This window comes from Podarcis melisellensis, assembly GCF_964234715.1.
Source record: "Podarcis melisellensis genome assembly, chromosome: 12".
NCBI lineage: Eukaryota > Metazoa > Chordata > Lepidosauria > Squamata > Lacertidae > Podarcis > Podarcis melisellensis.
In genome coordinates, this window is record NC_138544.1 from 23,819,937 (window position 1) to 23,839,660 (window position 19,724).

Genomic DNA, 19,724 nt, shown 5'->3' on the forward strand with positions numbered 1-19,724 from the left:
AGGGACAGAAGCTATAATCCTGTATCCTTTCCAAAAGCCAAGGAGGGTTTTTTTAAAAAAAAAATTAAGGAGCCAATTTATACAGAGATGGATTTAAAAGCCTGAACTCAACGCACACACTCCCATTGATTGCAACTGGCTCTGGGACAAGCTGAGAATGATTATATGTTCAGAAAAACAAAAATATTCAAGGAATATCAAGGGAGGATTTTTGATGGTTTTAGGATAGATTTCTTGCAGTTCATGAATGCTGATTAAAGAGATACTGTGGGGTGAAGAACTTCTGAAACAATCGTGCACTCAATTGGAAAATGTTTAGATTTGATATCTTATGACTGACATTATCAGTGCATAACTATGAAGCAAGGCTAGACAATATTTGTGTCTTCCTAGGCTATATCCTATTAGCTTCACTTTCCTGGGAGCTTTGACTAGCTCAGGACACGTCGCTCTGGTTTCCTTCAACCACCTTGTGTACTTTTTTCTCATTAGAATAAATATTCTATAGCTCCTTTTGTCTTGGGCCACCTGAACCCATCTAGGCTGCTGTTTGCAGAACCCCTTCCTACCAAGCTGACTCCTCTTCCTGAATATATGAAAAGTAGATGGCACAGGCATATCACATAACATTCCAGAGACTATCACGCACTTGGAAATGTACAGTTACTGGCTCCTGCAGGAAAGCATGATCTATACTCAGCTCTGTAGCAACTTATACACCTCCCCTTTGTCAATATGTGTGAGCAACCGGCATATATCTGCATTACTTTTATGTGTTTCACACATACCACATAGAGTGTTTTTGAGCTACTCTCCAAAGGTTGGTGAGCATGTGACTGAAATGCAGTTTTACTTATACATGTATGCTCAATCAATGGCCAGAGATTTGTGCTCACATTTCAATCTACACACACACACACACACACACACACACACACACACACACACACACACATATTTGTGGAACTTAATTTCCATCTTACGTTCCATCTGAAGCACATATGAATTAGACTTCTCCCATTTGGAAGTGTCTCTTTTGCCATTACTAACGGGAAAGAGAGGATAATAACAAACGTGGAGAGAGGAAGCCCTGATTCTGAATTAAACACTTTTCTGCCTTAGGTAAAAGAGGGGAGAGGAAAGGGGGCAAGAATGAGGGAGGGGGAATCTGCAAGTTTAAGAAAGGAAAGATGAGTCCAGCTTTAGGATATATGTCCCCCCATACACATACCGTACTTTTCTGGGTATAAGACTAGGGTTTTTTTTACTTTAAAATTATGTTTAAAATAGGGGGGTCATCTTATACAGTAGTACCTTGGGTTACAAACACCTCGGGTTACAAACACTTTGGCTTACAGACTCCGTGAACCCGGAAGTAGTACCTCGGATTAAGAACTTTACCTCAGGATGAGAACAGAAATTGTGTGGCGTCAGCAGGAGGCCCCATTAGCTCAGGTTAAGAACAGTTTCAGGTTAAGAACAGACCTCCAGAATGAATTAACTTCGTAACCAGAGGTACCACTGTACATGGATAGAGTGCCCATACTACATTACGCCATTGATTAGGGCTCATTTTACAAATATGAGGCAACTTGCTGCAGAACCATTGTGAAGAACTGTTAATTATTTTCTCTAAAGCTGATGCTGCGATTCTAATTATGAAATAAGTGGTAGACACTTTCCCCCTCCTGACTTCCAGTTGCCACAGTATGCTACGTAAGGTGACGGTCATGGTCTTCCACAATTCATTCATTACATTAGTCTGTGCTAGATAATTTCCTGGTAGGTTCAGGGCTTAGTCTAAAGAATTGCTCTCTATAAAATAATGTTGGGCCTGGCCTATCACAGCAAAGGGTTTCCAAAAGAAAGGAAGGAAATCAGGTCTACAGAAAGCATTTCTCAATGGCATGAGAAAAAGCTGCAGTTGCAGCAAATATCAAATTGCTCCACATCTCCGCTTCATATTCAGAAAATACAAATCTCAGGCAGTAATCATTATTTGTAATAAGGTTATAAAAGGTGCCCATTATCCGTAAGTGAATAATAACTGGATAATTTAACACCTATGAGTTATTTACCTTTCCTGTTGTTAACAGGATCGGATCAGATCCCACAGCCACTTGTTAGGTTATATTATTTAAACCTCTTATTCTCTTAGACACCTTCCACCTTCACTTCTCTCCCTTCTTTTCAATCCCATGCTCCCACTTATAAAACTATATTAGTTCCAGCCGCCATATATGAATAGCAATGTGATCTAAACAGTTAGTGCATGTATATCAAAATATTGGGGTTATTGTCTTTTGTAATTACTGTTTCCAGGAAAATACTTAATTATTTGGGGTTGGCATTGGATCTTCAGAAAGTGAAGGCAATCGCTGCAAGTTTTCAGCCGTGGTACTGAAAATAGTAAGGTAATAATAATATCAAAAGGGCAATAACAAATATCTGGCATTTCCATCCTGCCACGGGCTACCTTTACTACAAAAATGAAAAGATAATACAGAAAGCCTGTAGTTTTAAGAGAACACTGAGAGGAGCTAAGTGTACAAAACAATCACAAAATGGAACCTGGGTGTATTAACTACACAATTTGAATACTATACTCTAAAGTTGCTATGTTCCTGTTCTCCATCCCAAGTTTCACCACCTCACAATTTTACATTATTTAGTATGGTTTTACGGAAAGGTAATTCTGTGACAATATATTACCTGCTGGTTTGTCCTCGGAGGGTAGGTTTCCCTATTAACATTTCCTTATAAAAACTACGGAATACATTAAAAGCTCATTCCAATATTCACCATGTTTTACTTAGAATTCTTTCTCACTTCCTTTGTGGTACTTTACCTTACTTAAAAACCCCTCTTTATTTTCCTCTTCCTTTCCTCCCATTACCCCATTGAAAATGAAATATATCATGCCCATAGACTCTCTTGCTAACAGTCCTTTTAAACAGAACCTTTTGTGTGGGAGCAGAATCACCGATTACAACCAACGCTCATCTGGCATAAATTTAAATACACATTGTTCAGCATAGTATAGGACCACAGTGCTCTCAGATTCAGCAGAGATGTAATTGCATTTGACTTAAAAACATTGACTTTTCACTGCTTTTGTTTCCTATCACAAAGTGTTTGCTGCCTTGGGATCCTTTGCAGGAAGGGCAGGACAGAAATGTAGTAAATAAATAAAAAAAGAGAGAAAGAGAGAAAAATGCTCAGCAAAGACTCCTACGTATGCTTATTGGTCATGGAGTAAGGGGACAGTACTTCATGAATTGGTAACTGTTTAAAGAACACAAAGCCCACAGTAAGACCCAGTGTGCAACAGCTGCGCAAATGGTGAAGTTCATTACAGTGGTACCTCGCGTTAAGAACTTAATTCGTTCTGGAGGTCTGTTCTTAACCTGAAACTGTTCTTAACCTGAAGCACCACTTTAGCTAATGGGGCCTCCCGCTGCCACTGCACCGCCGGAGCACGATTTCTGTTCTCATCCTGAAGCAAAGTTCTTAACCCGAGGTAATATTTCTGGGTTAGCGGAGTCTGTAACCTGAAGCGTATGTAACCTGAAGCATATATAACCTGAGGTACCACTGTATTAGAAAAAGGAACTGAAAATAAAAACTGCTTCCCTTGGGTCCGTTCATCAAGTCACACCCCCCTAAGGCCATTGCAGATTGGCTCTTTTGAATGAGCGGGTTGGGCGGTGTCAGGGAACTGCCATCGCAACTAGCGGAGGAGGCGAGGCTCCACAGCAATGCTGGAGAGGGGCCAAGCAGGAAGAGAGGCAGGTCTCCGGCTGGGGAAGAAAATCAGCGCTACATCAGGGATAGAGGGGGCCGATGGGGGAAGCAGAGAGGAGGCTCCAGGACTCTTCGCAGGAGACCAGCGAGGAGAGCACAGGTCCTCCGCTGCCCACACCCACCCTGCGCAGAAGACTTCCGTGCAGGGAAAGTAGGTGGCGACTTGGCGTCAAAGAGCTTCTTTGCTGGAAGAGGTTCAAGAAACGCCCACTGACGGATTCTGCCAGCAACTGAACAGCCATGGAGTGGATGGCTGTCCAGCGAGAAATGGTTTAACCAGGCAACCTAGCCCAGAGAGGCGGTAACTTACGCACAAGCAACTCCTAAAGCCATTATAGGCGGGAACGAGTGATCCTCCATGGTGGCCGAGGGGATGTGCTGCACATCCAAGCAGTGAGGGAGGCCAAAACCACTGCTCACTGAGGAGGTACTGTAAGTGGCCCTTATTGGCACCATGCTCTAATCAACTGAGCGGTCCTAGTCTCCAAAATAATTGCTCCCTCCATAGCATTTATTTGTCCTGAAAAGGCAGCTGGTAATGGTCCAATATCTGCTTCTTTTGGGGGCCAAATTGTAGCTTGGAGGAGGAGGATTTTGTGGGGGGAGGATAATAGCATAGGAAGAAAAAGTTAAGCCTCACCGTGGTCTGTATTTCAGAGTGACAAGTCCGAGTGCAGATTAAAGTTAGGTACAGTACAATTCCATGATTCTGAAGTGCTTGTTTTTGAAACAACAACAACACAGGGAAAGTTCAGTTGACTTGACATAACCTATGCACACAGGATGCACTCTAAATATAAAACAGTTGGAAAAGAAGATGATCAAATGCAAATGCATTGTAAACAGTGCTGACCAAAAATGCACACAAAGATGCAAAGTAAGCTACAATGCAGAAGTGACTTGCCCTTATTTAGCAACAAATGCTAGGAAACAACAGATGAGCTGAAATGAAATAAATGTCATAAATTACTGCAGTGAGTGACTATTAATAACGGATTGTTGTAAAGGTCTTTTTGTCTGTCTGTCTTTCCTTCACTATGTCACACAGCAACAAGATGTTACATTTGAGAAGCTTCCTACAAAACTTCTTCGTCATTTAGGGAGGTCAAGAGTGTGGACTTCAGTATTAAACTTTTGCAGGGAGTTCTCGACTCAGTTGTTATTGTGACTGTCTCTCTCTTTTCGCTGGCTGTCAGGGAACTGCCATTGGAGCCAGGAGTGGCGGTAAGGCTCTCCAGCAATGCCGGAGAAGGGCCCAGCAGGGAGAGAGGGAACTCATCCACTGAGGAAGGAAATCAGTGTGACACCAGGAAGAAAGGGGAGCAGGGGAGGGCTTTGGAGAGATGTCTCCAGGACTCTTCCACAGAAACTAGCGGGGAGAGCACAGGTCCTCTGCTGGCCACGCCCACCCTGCGCAGAAGACTTCCAAGCAGGGAGGCTAGGCGGAGACTTGGCGTCAAAGAACTTTTATGCTGGAAGAAGTTCAGGAAATGCCCACTGACGGATTCTGCCAGTGACTGACACAGCCAAGGAGTAAGGGCTGCGAGGCCAGGGAAAGGTTTAACCAGGCAACTTTGCCAAAAGTAGAGGCAACTTACGCACGAGCAACCCCAATTCCCATTACACTGGCTATCCAAACTTATTTAGATCTTTAAGTTCATAATAATAATAAAATATATCAGGTAAGTAAAACAAGAATAAAGGCCACTTCCTACAACTACACCATATTTGTAATTGCATTGTTGTAAGTAAGCCGAATGCCATCAGCCTCTTTAAAAAAGGAACAGGAAAAGGTTAATACCAGAGGTGTCAAAACACGGCTTTTTACGCATCTCACCTCTCCCTTTTACCAGACCAGGATGCTTTACCAAGCTGACACCATGGATTATATAAATTAAGAAAGACGAGGAGAGATACAAAAGAAAAATATGCTACCGAGCTTTTAAAATCAGTGCCGTAAAGATTTATCGCGAGGTCTGAAGGGACAGCACTCAGGACTTGACAGTATGACTTACAGCATGTACTGGGGAGGGGGACAAAAAAGGGGGGTGTAGAATGAAGGGGGTGGGGGGGGGGAAACCCTCGACTCTTGTCTCTGAAATGCTCTTGGACTAAAGCCAACTATTAGTCCAGAGAACAATGTTGACATTTAGCCTTTCTAATCAGTGTTGCCTGTCACCCAGGGCAGAGATTCCTGGCCTATGACGGAGTTTTCCAGAAACTGGCAACACTATCTCTCCCTTCCTTCTCTCCTTTCCCCTTTCACTGTAGAAACCCATCGCTGCCCATCCTTAAACCCTCTGTAGTCCTGTAAACTCCATATACTGGAGCACACGAATCCACAGTAGTCAAGGGCTGGATGGAGTGAATATTCACTCATGTGCAAGGTACCAGAAGGCCAGTGCAGTGGTACCTCGGGTTAAGTACTTAATTCGTTCTGGAGGTCCGTTCTTAACCTGAAACTGTTCTTAACCTGAAGCACCACTTTAGCTAAAGGGGCCTCCTGCTGCCGCAACTGCACGATTTCTGTTCTCATCCTGAAGCAAAGTTCTTAACCCGAGGTACTATTTCTGGGTTAGTGGAGTCTGTAACCTGAAGTGTATGTAACCTGAAACGTATGTAACCCGAGGTACCACTGTATTTGCTTATGAGTGACTGTCAGACTCAAGGTAAAAGAGACTGGGAACTCATCTTAACGCAGGTCTTTTTTTTCCTCCCTAAAAACAGGTTCTCCTGGGTGGTAGGGAAGAGAGAGTGAGCAATGTGTGTGCTCCTCTGGAGAGGCTTAGCGCTGGGTGCCCTTCCTCCATTTCGCCCCCACCATCACATGTTTTGAAATGATGGAGGACCTGTCTGTCGGCACAGGCATGTCTTTAGTGCTTTCGTCTCTCCTGCCCCTTCTGGTCTATACAGGGATGCCGACGTACAGCCGCCAGCTGGCTTCCAGTAAGTGGTTGACCATCTAAGAGGGCCTGCTGGGCTATGCCCTCTTCATCTTCTCCCTTACAGCCTTTGCCAACCTTGAACATTTGATTTTCAGCAAAGGACTCCAAGCTAAGATCTTTCCTGAAATCATTACTTGCCTGCTGCTGCTGGCACTGTTTGCTTCAGGGCTGATTCACTGAGTCTGCATTATCACTTGTTTCATCTTCTCTATGAGAAGATCTCCATTCCATGCAGTCAACCACCCTGGTGCCCACAGTTGCCAAGAAGGTTAGGAAATGCAGGAAGATGAATTGATCCCGGGGGGGGGGGGGAGGCAGGGAGTGGAAGATCCTCCTCAACACAGTCTGAACATCCAATAAAATATTTTCTTTTCTTTTCTTTAAAAGCAGTTTCTCTTCTACTTGAGAAGTCTAGACATCTGCATGGCATAGAACACTTAGGAATCAGAAGCGCTGGTTCCTCTCTCAGAATGGAATAATTCTTAGCATTTAATCAATTGGGCTCCCGTGCCCATTTTTATGGAGGCAAGAATAATAATTTGAAGTCTGAACACGATCTGCTGATAGTAGAGGCACTACAGTACTGGGTAAAAAGCTTGCAGGGGGCTACTGCAGACTTATTCTCTGAGCCTTCATTTTTTAAAAAGAAGTCTCTAATTGCATTTGAACAATAGTTCAGAAGCAAAACGTACAGGCACCATTCTAAGCAAATGTTTCACGAGATATCAGCCTGCGGTAGCCTGTCCACCCAAAAGCAAACAAGGAGCAGCAAACACAGCGGCTCATGCTCTCTTTAACTCAGGTTTAATTTCATGCAAAGGTAAACATGCTTTTAGAAAAACCTGCCAATGCAAATAAATGTCATCATTAGTATATTCATATTGTGGGGTGGGCGGGTGTGTATGTGGTGAGAATATTGTGGTTGCAAAAGCATGGGCTGCCATCAGCCCTGCTAAGCAACCCACCACTGCTGTACTAATATTGCTGGGGAAGAGGGTTGAGATAAAACAACAACAACAGTCCTGCAGTGTAGTCAAGTGCTGTTATCCAGTCTCTTAGTCTGATTTGTTTTCCTTTCTTTTCTAGTTAAGGAAATGTAATCAGGGTCTACTAAGAAAACCATAGCAGCAACATGGGGCTAATTAACTGCTTTCCCATGCATGCGAGAAAAATAAGGGGATTATTGGGGGTGGATTGTTGCTGGTGCCAGTATAAACACTTATGGGTATATTCATATCAAAGGCTCAAATAGGAAAAAAGAGGAAAGGGTGGAAGTTTGACCTCTGCAAAAGTTACCGTAATGTGAGGTATAAATTGCGACAACAAATGCTAACAGAATACACTGCTTGCTTTTTAACAATTTAAGCATAGGCATCTTTAGTTGCTGTGTATCTTAAAGCTCTTTTGACACACCCACCCACCACTGAAATGCCTAGCCTGATCCTGCTGTTAATATAACATTGCCAGCATAAGATCAGTTGATGAGAGAGCTACAGAAATGTTATGTTCCATATACTACAAACCAGTTGTGTGTCGAGACCCCGCAGCACCCCCTCGTTGGGAAATAACTCACACAGAGACATGGATATTAGGCTTATGTTATTGGGCAAATTTGGCCACAACTTTATTAAATTACAGAATGTGAGCAGTATTGGCTTAGGCATTAATTCCCGGTAAGGGTAAACCACTGGTAGGGGGAGCCCTGTCGATGCAAACCAACTCAAGCTCCCCCTAGTGTTCCCATCAGGGTCGTGTCAAGGCCCTAGTCCCCAACCAGGCTTCGGACAAGATCAACACCCCTGGATTCCTTTAACGGAATACCCTTAAGAATGGAGGGGCAGGTGATGACCATGCCTTCCCTCCCCTCCACAAGGTCAAACAATGCCTAACCACAACCCTAACAAAGTTGTGACGATTGCTACGAGGTAGGTGAAAACCAAGTGGCCAGTGCCGATTTGCCAAGTGGAAAAATTCCTACCTGGCCCCTCAACAGTGACCAACCAAGGTCCATAGCAAGGCCAGTGCCTAACCTGCAAAATAGGGAGGGAGACTTGCTGACATTCTGTCTGTCATGTATCATATTACTTATGTGTGACCTCATTTATTTTAGAACCACCTGCAAAACTGGATGCAAAAACTTTGTATGTCACAAAGCACACAAATATTTTATGCAATTTTGTGTCCTCTTTTGTGAGGGGAGAGGAGGTTCCTATTTACGTCCAGGGTACCAGGCCCAGGAAATCCTGTTTGCCTCTCTGCTTGAATCTGCTGAAGCAGGGGTGAGAAACCTGAGGGGAGCCAACTCCCATCAGCCCCAGCCACTATGGCCAAAGACTAGAGAAGATGAAGTTGCAGTCCAGCAACACCCAAAGGTTCAAAGTCTGTAGGATTTCTGAGTAAGGTTTCCTTTGGTTGGATATGAGTTCCATGGCTTTTTATGACTCGTCTTGGACTCCACTAATGGGCCTTTCCCTCCCCTTATGGTCCTATGACCCACAAGTATCTCAAGAGTTACCATCGCCTCCACTATCTGCATCCTTATCCCTGACAGATGCTTCATACTCACCTATACATCACACATCAACACCCCCAAACCTTAGTCACCATTACTTGGTTATAATATGATACCAGGAGAAAGCAAGCGCCTGGTAATTATACCCTGAGTTGCCGACATTATTCAAAAAATAGTTTAGTAAAACAATCCAGATTGCTCGAGCAAATATGCCTAGGCCTACTGCTTTTAATTACTGCCCTTTTGCATTAACAAGAACTCTTATGATTATTTCCTGTTCTGGCAACCATTCCCAAGGCAACATGATTACTTGAATCCACTATTTTAGTTATACTTAAATATTACAGTTCATATGTCTCATGGAACTGTATGTTCAGATCCTGGATGCATTATAGAATGCAAATTTCGCTGAAATTAACAGGGAACTTATTTCTAAGAAAGAATGATGAGATTTGCTGTTCCTAGAATCATGTTGTTTGCCGTTAATATTTTGATCCTGTCAGTTATTTGATACCACTGACAAAATCTTTATTCTTTTTTTTTCAGGTGTGCATTTTCATGCTAAGATTTATGTAATCATTGCGTTAGGTGTGTTTTTAAACTTTTGGTGCTTTCTGCTTTCGAATAGGTCACATTTGCAATAACATACATGTGTGCGATCGGCAGTCAAGTATTTGAAACTGGTGGCTTAGCATCGCACGAAGAATCGTATCTGAATATTTCATGATGTGAAATGTGAAAAATTGTGAACTGCGGTCATTTTTTGCCCACCCAAATACAGGAACTAAACTCCCACGCAGAGTGACGGAATGGAAACAGGGGTGGGCACCTTATCCCCCAAATGCAGAAGTGTCAAGAAGAAAGACAACTAAGCTTTTTTCTTAACTAGGCCAGAAAGGATTGGAAATGCTACACAAGAAGAACACTCGTCCCCTGTGGGCAGGGAGTGGCTGTCTGGCTGACACTCGCTCACAGCTGGCATTGGCACACTCCAGATGGACCTGTTTCCAGCTTTCCTTCGCCAAAGTGAGGGTTGCCGTGGGCGTCATGGGGCCTTTGGGGATGGGTGGAAGAGAGGAACAGTATACAAGTGAACACATGGCAAGGTATTTCCTGTTTCCATATATTATTATTTTTTAAAAGTCTGACATTCAGAGACTGTGCCCATGAAATATCATAGTGCCCTAGTATCAGGAAATCGCACAGACTCTGCTGGCGCGTACCGGATAACACCATTTGAGTTCATTGCATGTCAATATGGGCTGTGTATGGAATCTAGAAGGCTAGCCAAGCAAGTTCTTTCGCTAAATGTCACTGAATTTTACGCAAGAAAATAGTCAGACCAAACCCCAATGAATGAGAATTTGTTACCGAAACTTCTCTGGGATTCAATAGGACTTGGTTTTGACTTGAACAAGCATCCTGGAAGACCCACTTTAAATTGCCATTATCAAATGTAGAAAAATGCACTGGCCCTTTCTCACTCAAATCCATGTCCTTATTTAGCTCTTTGGTCTAGGAAAACTATTTTCTGGTCAATACCATTCTTAGTGGCAGTGCTTTTTTTCCTAAAAAAAAAAATGTTTAGTGGTGCTCTCATTTTGACTCATGAAAATCACCATTTTATAGTTCAAATTGGGGGAAATAAATACAGCAAATGGACAAAAGTACAAAGATTCAAAAAAATGTTTAGGGGGATGCGTACCCCTCTATACCCCCAGTAAAAAAAGCACTGCTTAGTGGTATCCTTTATTCATTAGATGTATCATTAGGGTAAATATTGCTGTCTCCTTTTCTACTTTCATCAAGCAAATGACACTAGCTTGGCGTTCCTCTGTAGCAAAAAAGAAGAGGAACTTCTGTACCTGACACCTTTTAACATAAACTGCTTTTACGTTTATAAGGAAATCTACACTTAAATAAATTGATCTTCTTTTTATTTATCCATTTCTGTGCAAACTGCTATGTCCAATGCATACAGTATTTTAGTAGGTAACAGAATACCACAACAGAAGCATTGCTTGGTCCATGTGACCCTCCTATGGGGTTATGCTGACAACCGAGCTCACAACAGTCATTTAACTTCTCCTCTTCCTCCAGCTCTGACTTCCCCTGTCTCTGATTCTCGAATCCTGGCCGGTACAGGTCCCTGCAACTCACTGCCCCCACACCCTGAGTCCGACTCCAGACCCCCTTCAGCATCCTAGCAGTCCCTGATACTGAAGCCAAACTGCCTCCCTCCCAACATGCTGTCCTTCTGTTGAAAGGTGAAGACTTTCTTGTGTTCCAACAAGCTTTTGGGAATTGACTGCTTTTAATTAAAGGGCTGGTGCCATGCCGTTTTTATTGTAATTATTGGTACGTTTTAAACACATTTTCTATATGCATATAGTTTTAATCCTACCAGTTTGATTGTCTTTTAATGATTGGTTTTTCTATTATTTTAGCAGTTCTTGCTTCTGCGTGTTAAGCCTCCCCCTTAAATAAATTCAGACAAGACTCAAATTTTGGTTTGGTTTTTGGCAGAATTTAGGCCACAGCTTTATTGATTACAGCAAGTGAGTGGTTGCATAGGCTCTGGTTCGACTAGCTCCCTGCACGGTTGCAGTTAGCGCTGACCCAGGGCACCAGCATAGGTCAGCCTAGGGTGAACACCTGGATAAGCGGGAAGCCAGGAACAGGCTATGTCCACCACCCAGATGTCCCCCTGGACTCAGGCATGGGCACAACCCCCTCACAGGGGTTGACCAAACCATCGAGTCCCTGGATTCCTTTAACGGAATACGCTTCACAAAAGGATGGTGAGAGTGTTTTACCTTCCCTATCACCTGAACCAGAGCCTATCCGCAGCCTTACAAGTTGTGACGATTTGCTATGCAGCAGGTGAAACCCTAATGGCAGCAGGCAATCAGCCAAGTGGGTGAAATTCCTGCCATGCCCCTGTCCTAATGACAGACGACACATGACGGCATTGCAAGGTCAAGTGCACAGCCCTAAATATAGGGAGAGGTGGGCGGGTGTTCCGATGCAAGCACCGAAAGAGGAAGCTCATAGGTTTATATAGGTCCCTTGATCCGTTTAGCCTGCGTCCCATTGGCCTGATTAAACCCAGCATCAAGGGACCTACCAATCACGTGTTGTGGCTATTCGATCGAACCCACCCACAACACAGGGTTTGGTTGCCAGGTCTCACCGCAACATGTGCCCTCTTTAAGGGAGGACCCAATTTATCTGTATTCCCCCTTTAGTCCCATCAGAGGAAAAGGCTGGGTATAAATAAATACATAACAATGACAGAAGAGGGGACTTCGGGTCTTCAGTGATGAGGTGGGAGAGTGTTTTTTTCACTTCCAGGCCTCCACGCTTTCAGTTGAAGAACAAAATATAGCCTAAGCATGAAGGATGAAATATAGCCTATATTTCCTATAGGAGTAGGGCTATGAGGCCCAGTCCAGCTCCTTATCACTCTGTACCTCTGATGATCGCAGATAGGTTGGGAAAGGGGTACAGAAAGATAGCTTATAAGTGCACAGGTCTTTCTCTGCACATTTGGGAACTCTTGGGTTTTTTCCATCATTCCCAGTTGTCTGCAGAGACAATTCTGCAACAGGGTTCAAAGATAATTATGTTCAGTCCACATTTTTAGAAATAAAACTGACCTAATGCACACCTACCAATCTAATATATGGATCAGACCATAATTATCCTTCAGATTTTGGCACATCTCCCATCTTTACAATACAATTCTCAGCTCCAAAAAAGGGACAAATCTATCATCTATCATCTATCTATCTATCTATCTATCTATCTATCTATCTATCTATCTATCATCTATCTATCTATCTATCATCTATCTATCTATATCTATCTATGCATACACTGAGATGAACTACATTATTTAAAATACCAATTTTATGACAAAAAATAATATTTAAATACGTATTTAAATACAGGTTTATATGTAGGGTTTTGGTTTTTTTTAAAAAACACACAATGGAACAGACTTATGAACACACGCAAAATGGAAACAGACCAGGAATACAGTTTTATTCACGTAGGTCAGCCATAGGCAAACTCGGCCCTCCAGATGTTTTGGGACTACAACTCCCATCATTCCTAGCTAACAGGCCAGTGGTGAGGGATGTTGGGAGTTGTAGTCTCAAAACATCTGGAGGGCCAAGTTTGCCTATGCCTGACATTATTCTTTATTATTACCCTTAAGGAACGCATGGAGTCAGAAGCAGGAATAGTATGCACATCTCAACTCCCACATATTCAGTGAAAGTTTAGTTTAAAAGGGGGTAGCTACAAAATAAGGCAAAATAAGCATTTTTTTTAAAAAAAATTCAGCAAAATTAAGGAGTAGGCTTGCCATTTTCTATTCATGAGGGGAAAACTTGGATATTATGGGTGATAGGCAAGAGAAAAAAATCTTAGCTTATTGGGTAAAGTAAGAGGGCCAATAATGATTGCTGCAAGAATTCTTCATTGGAGTAACTCACACAGCCCAGCAGCAAGTTACATATAGTTCTTTGTCTCTTCAATTAGCTAGAGTTACGGCTGTACATATTGATTTTGAGAATTATGCATTCTTAATGTAGTGGAAGTTGAAAATTAAGACACTGTGTCAGTCAGAGTGGAGTGGATAACAGGGTAGACACAGAAAACATAAAAGAAGAAAAAGGACAAAGCTTCCGAAAGTTTAAAGCACAAGAAATTGGTTCTTAAAAAAGCACGACATGCTAAAAGAACCCCTTCGAATACCGCTACACAACTGAATACTTTCATGGCATTGAAAGTTTAGTCAGAACTTCTGCTTTGGAAGTCTTTCTTTTAACCACAAAATAACCCACGGAAATCATTTGTTTTGAGGTGCTAAAGCAATGGTAAAGTTGCATGACTCAGAAGCAGATAGTTGCGGTACACTGTAAGGTAAAGATATCACAAGCGTGATTATTCCACTGACAGCTGGAGCATGTAGATTGCAGCGACGTTAAGAAAAAGAGTAATTACCCGCTACTTTTACATTGAGATCCTATTCCAAAGTTTTGAGAGGAAGCAACGCCCAACTGTAAATCATGTCATCAATGAAATCAGTATATAAGGCAGTTTTGGGGCAAGACGTAGGACAAGGTGAATGAAGGATTCTATTTACAACACTTAGGCTTCTATTTTTCCCTGAGGGAACTTATTATTGAGCTTGATCTTACTGGAGTCATTGAAACTTTCACTACAATTGAATAATCCCTTACAATTAGACTCCAAATCTCCTATCTGATCTCAGCTCCCCATGCTACCCCTACACACACTCTAAATTTTCGCTTGCCTGTGCTGATTTATAACACAACCAATCGGTAAAGGTAGTATGGAAAATACGAAGTCTTAAGAACAGTTTGCTTCTCCGTAATCTGGGGATAGATCAGCAAGCAAGCTCACTAATGCCAGGGCATCTATTGCCAAACAGTTAATATCATAAATAATTTCTTTTCATCACAACAATTTAGCTGGCTGCCTTGTCGTTTCTGGTCCCAACTGGTCAATACATCAAGACAGCATGCTAGGTTTTAGGCAAAATCCCAGTACTGACTTGCAGTAAGCAAAATAACATGGTACATTCTTGGAAATTAATGGGTAACATTCAACTAACTCCTACTCGCAGTGAACCAAAACAAGTCATGCCTATTAGATTCATGGGTCTACTCTGAGTTGCACTAGCATTGAACACTATCTGTTGTATTTGGATTAGACCTTAAACTGGGTCACTCAGCCAGCCTTCAGTTACTGACCTGGTAGATATCAACAAAAGGTCAGCATTATACCTGCTCTGAAATATGCAATAATTTGGGCTAAGGTGAAAGTTACTGATTGTGGATTTTCTTTAAATAAGCCATACTCAAGAGTAGAACATAGGAGCCAACTCCTATGGTCTTTTTGCCTCCCCAATAAAATATTTGAGGGGGCTGCACACCCACACTCTAGTTGATGGATATTGCCATTCAAATAGTGTGCCTGTGCCATGCCATATGATAAGTTAAACAGACTGGGGCTTATTTGGGCCTCCCCAATATTGTATTTAAGTTGGCATCCTTGGAGTAGAAGTAGCAAAATCAGCGGTGTCCAATGTACTACCTTGTTAAAGGATTTGAGGTTGCTTGTCCATGTGCACAGATTGCAGAACCCAAGTGAGTATTTCAGGACGACGTTTCAGTTCAGGAATTTGTAATATGTATTGAACTGAATAAAATGAAACTCACTCAAAACAATTAACTGCAGCACTTAACTAATAACCTGCGCTAAAGGATAGGTCTTTATTTTGCTAAACTATTGCTGGTGCCTAACAGCCGACTGCAGCGTCACTGGACTGCGGCAAAAAATTCCTCTGCCATACGGCGCTATTCAGGCAGCCGGACTTATTCCAGCTGTGGCTTTGACGGGAAGGTATTGCCCAAATGCTCTCTCCTGTTACAATGTTAAGAAATAAAGATGTTTAAATAAAACACCTTATTCTCGTTTCCCTTGAAACGATATCTCTTGCTCTTTGTTAAGTGAAACCTGATGAAATACAAATCCAATCCAAGAGACTTCACCTCAACCTTTCACCTCAGAACTTCCCTATGCTTTCCAAAGGAGAGCGGGTATGGAGAAGTACAAGAAGGGGCAAGAGCAGAGAAGCATTAGTGCTTAAACAAGTGTTTTACATTTATTCACATTGATCAGACGCTCACTCACGAACCCTGCTCCAAAATCCTGTAAAAATGAGATACTTGCACATAGCAGGGTTTCAAGGAAAATATCATCTAGTGGAAACACGCACAAAACAGACAGACAGACAGACAGAGAAGCATGTTGAGGCTTCAGTGGTGGCAGTGCTACGTTTTGGGACAACATGGTGAAATAAATTCAATCCCTTATGGGTAACTTGTATAGCTCACATCCAAAATATCTCCACCACAGATCACAGGGCCACATTTAATGTCCATATTTAATTTCACACACACATCACTGGCTTGTGATGAAATTTTTCATAGGGGAACAGCTTGTGAGGGCGATTGTGAAGGACGGGGCGTTGTGATGTCGCTCACGAGAGCATCATGCCTCCCTAAACCAGGCAGAAGCTTCCCAGTCTTTGGGAAGAAGGCACCTACTCTAATTTACTGGGAACATTTAGGGGACTAGCCTGGTCCCCCTAGTCCACTGACCGCACGCCACTGGCACACACATCCAAATTTAATGTCGGTACACAGCAGATAATAAATTTAAGTTAGAGAGGCTACGGTTGCAACCCTAAACCCGGTGAAACTGGGAGTAAGCCCCACTGAGCCAACAGGATTGATTTCGGAGTAGCTTGGGATTTTTCTGCCTGCAAACTTCATACATGGCCTTCTGAAATTCAAAGAGCTTGAGCACGTCATGCAAATATGACGGGCGAGTAGGAGAAACTCGCATATGACCTAGAGCGCTGCTTACTGCAGATTTCAACAGATTGTGTCTTGAGTTCTGCCTTAGGAAACAAGGCTGGCCGGCAGAACCATAACTTAGCAGATTTGGGGGCCTACGCAAACCCCACCCGCCACCGCACTTGGCATGTGCCCTGTTACAAAAGGCTTTCACAAACATGATCTTCTGCAATGGATTAAGGCACAGTAAACTACTTAACTTAACTTAAGTACTTGTTTATTAATTTTTCATTGCTTAGCCTAACCTCTGAAGGGTTAGATTCCCCTTTACCCCCACAAAATCAATGATTTTATGTTTATAATGGAGCTGGAATTAGCGCGGCTTCGCTCTCCTCCTCCCCTTCATTCATTATTCAGAGGAATCTTTAACACATTAAGGGATTCGTCTTGAATGCTTAAGACCTTGCTAAGGGGGGTAGGGAACAATGTATCCCATACACACACACGCCCCAGTATTTAACATTTATAAATTCTGGTACCTAAGGAATGAAGATATGGAAATAATTGGAGGCTCGTAAGTTGATTCTGCTAAATAATTTTGAATCAAAATGTATTCGTGAGGAAGCATGCCCAGCCCTTACGAGTTTTGATCTGGGGTGGACTATGCAGCATAAAAAGAAACAAGCACACCAATTATTTCTGTGAAATACAGTGCATTTTTACCCACAAAAAACCAGCCTCCCCGCCCCCCGCAAAAAGAAAAAGTAACAAGCACATAAATCCCTCAGACTCCCATCCTGTTTTTCTGTATATTCAAACGTCAGAGTTATTGAACTGTCACAAAGGTGTATAACTCAAGCTGCCAGTTAAATGGTATCCAGGTTTTCCCCACTACTGTTCCCGACCGAAAACAAAACAAAATTCAGATATAGTGCAATTTACTGCACTTGTCATTTGAAGCCTTTATTTCAAAAGGTAATAGGACGGCTACTGCACTACTAAAAGCAGAAAACCAAAGATATATGCCTTTAAAGGGGGGAAAAATAATAATAATGTTGACTGCAAGTTGCAATCAGTCTTAATTCATTCTTTATTGCTGCTCTAGTTCAGTGTTATTTGAGCTGGTCTTAACTGTTAAAAGCATTTCAAATGTTCACATGGTGTGCATTAGGTTTCCAAGTAAAAGCAAGGAGAGCCCACCAAATGTAACTTTCCGAATGCAAACCACATGAATTTGATTTCTTTGTGGCATAACTTTAATTGGGTTCAGGGGTCTCTCAGATGTACCTGTCTATCTGCTTTCCGATGGCCTGATGTGATAAGGCTAATACGAAGAAGCTGCTCCGAAATGCTCTCAGTTACCGTGAGACCATTACCAAGTTTACCCATTTGTGGCTATGCTCAGACCTTTTTCCCCCCGCCAGACTGCAGCCACCAAGAAGCTTGAAACTGCAAGATGGCGCAATACCTGTAATATGACATGGTCTTGCATATTTACAGGGCCATGCAGGTTGCTGCTGGGTGATGCTGTTCCAGAAGCTACTCACATCTCTGCCACTGGCTCTTACACCAAGACAAGCAATGTCTGCCCGATGAAGGTAGGGGTGGATGTGAGAGACACATACAGAACTCCCATTCACCTCCCTAATGGCCCTCTTGCAATCCTATATGAACACAATAGTTGGGGAGAACAGGGCTCCATTGAATGTACAGGCATCCTCCGCAGCATATTGTATCGTGCTATTGTTAATGGGGAATAATTTATGGCCCTGCTGATGGCTAGGGGCACATCTCGCAAATTTACCAGGCAATCATCAGGAAATGAATCAAAGAGGAGCATAAAAGGCTGCATTGCTAGAACATGCCCCAGGTCCCTCTGCCAAATGAACAAACAACAGAAACTCCTGACTCCAGGAATTCCCACAGGAATCTTACAAATGGGACGGAGATAGAACGGCTATGCGTGAATATTAATCCTAGCTGTCAAGTCACTTTTAAGATGGCCGTAACCACGCCTCGTAGCATTTGTTTCATTAAGTTAATCATGCACCACTTGAAACGGTAATAATAACACTTAGCATCTAGCATTGCTTTCAAAGCGTTACACACAACAATTATGTCAAGTTGGCTGCTCCTACTATCTTCCAGATACACTACCGAAAGTGGAGAGGTGCTTACTGAAAGGGCATAGTCGTTTGCCAAAGGCCAATGAAAATGAGCTCTAGGTGGGGACACCTTTATGATTGAATGGGAAGTTCTAGCTAGTGCATACCTTTCAACATTTCTCTGATGAAAAGAGGGGCATCCAGTGCTATTTTTCTAGAAAAAGAGGTTCCAGAACTCACCGTGAAAGCTTCCTTCATTCTCTTAGAATGGCAATGGCTAAGAGGTGTTGGAAGTGAGTTATGGCTGAAAAGAAGCCCTGGGGACGTCCTATTCCTTACTCTCCATACCTATTTTCACTGATGAAAATAGGGACATCCTAAGGAAAAGCTGGACATTCATCAGATACCAGGAGAGCTTCTGTAAGTCTGGGACTGTCACTGGAAACAGGGTTGCCGTATTTTGAAAGCAAAAAAGAGGACACATTTGCCAACTTCTACTTTTAACTATGGATCACTAGGGCGACTCCCATTTTACATACCCATGAAAAAGAGGACGTGTCCTGGAAAAAGAGGGCATATGGCAATCCTACGACTTGAAGGGTTTGCTACTGTAGAACAGGGCAACTAGGCTGGTGAGTAAAGCAGCCTACCAAAAGCATATTACACCATGGCTGTCCTGCATTAGCTGTCAGTATGCTACCAGGCCAAGTTTGAAGGCTCTTGTGCTAGCATACAAAGCCCAACACAACTTGGAACCAGATACTTTAGAAATCCTCTTAGTCCTTATGTTCCTTCCTCGTCACTGCAATCATTAAGAGGGAGCACTGTAAGTACTTATTTTACACACACACACACACAGAAATAGATGGCCCATTTTGACATTGCAAGGGATTTGAATATTAATGTCAGATCAAGATGCTACAGAAAATTTGCTGTCATGCACCTTGTTTTCCTTTGTTTC

The 19,724-nt window shown here is 42.6% G+C and overlaps 1 protein-coding gene and 1 long non-coding RNA gene across 6 annotated transcripts in view; one reads left to right on the forward strand and one right to left on the reverse strand.

Annotated features, from left to right (window-relative positions):
• CREB5 (cAMP responsive element binding protein 5) overlaps positions 1–19,724 on the reverse strand; it is a 262,546-nt gene that overhangs the window by 134,673 nt on the left and 108,149 nt on the right. The gene's annotated exons all lie outside the window — the stretch shown is intronic.
• Positions 6,444–11,726, forward strand: LOC309353878. The gene is made up of 3 exons (XR_014162106.1): positions 6,444–6,473; positions 9,890–10,367; positions 11,362–11,726. It is a non-coding gene; the product is annotated as an uncharacterized lncRNA (long non-coding RNA).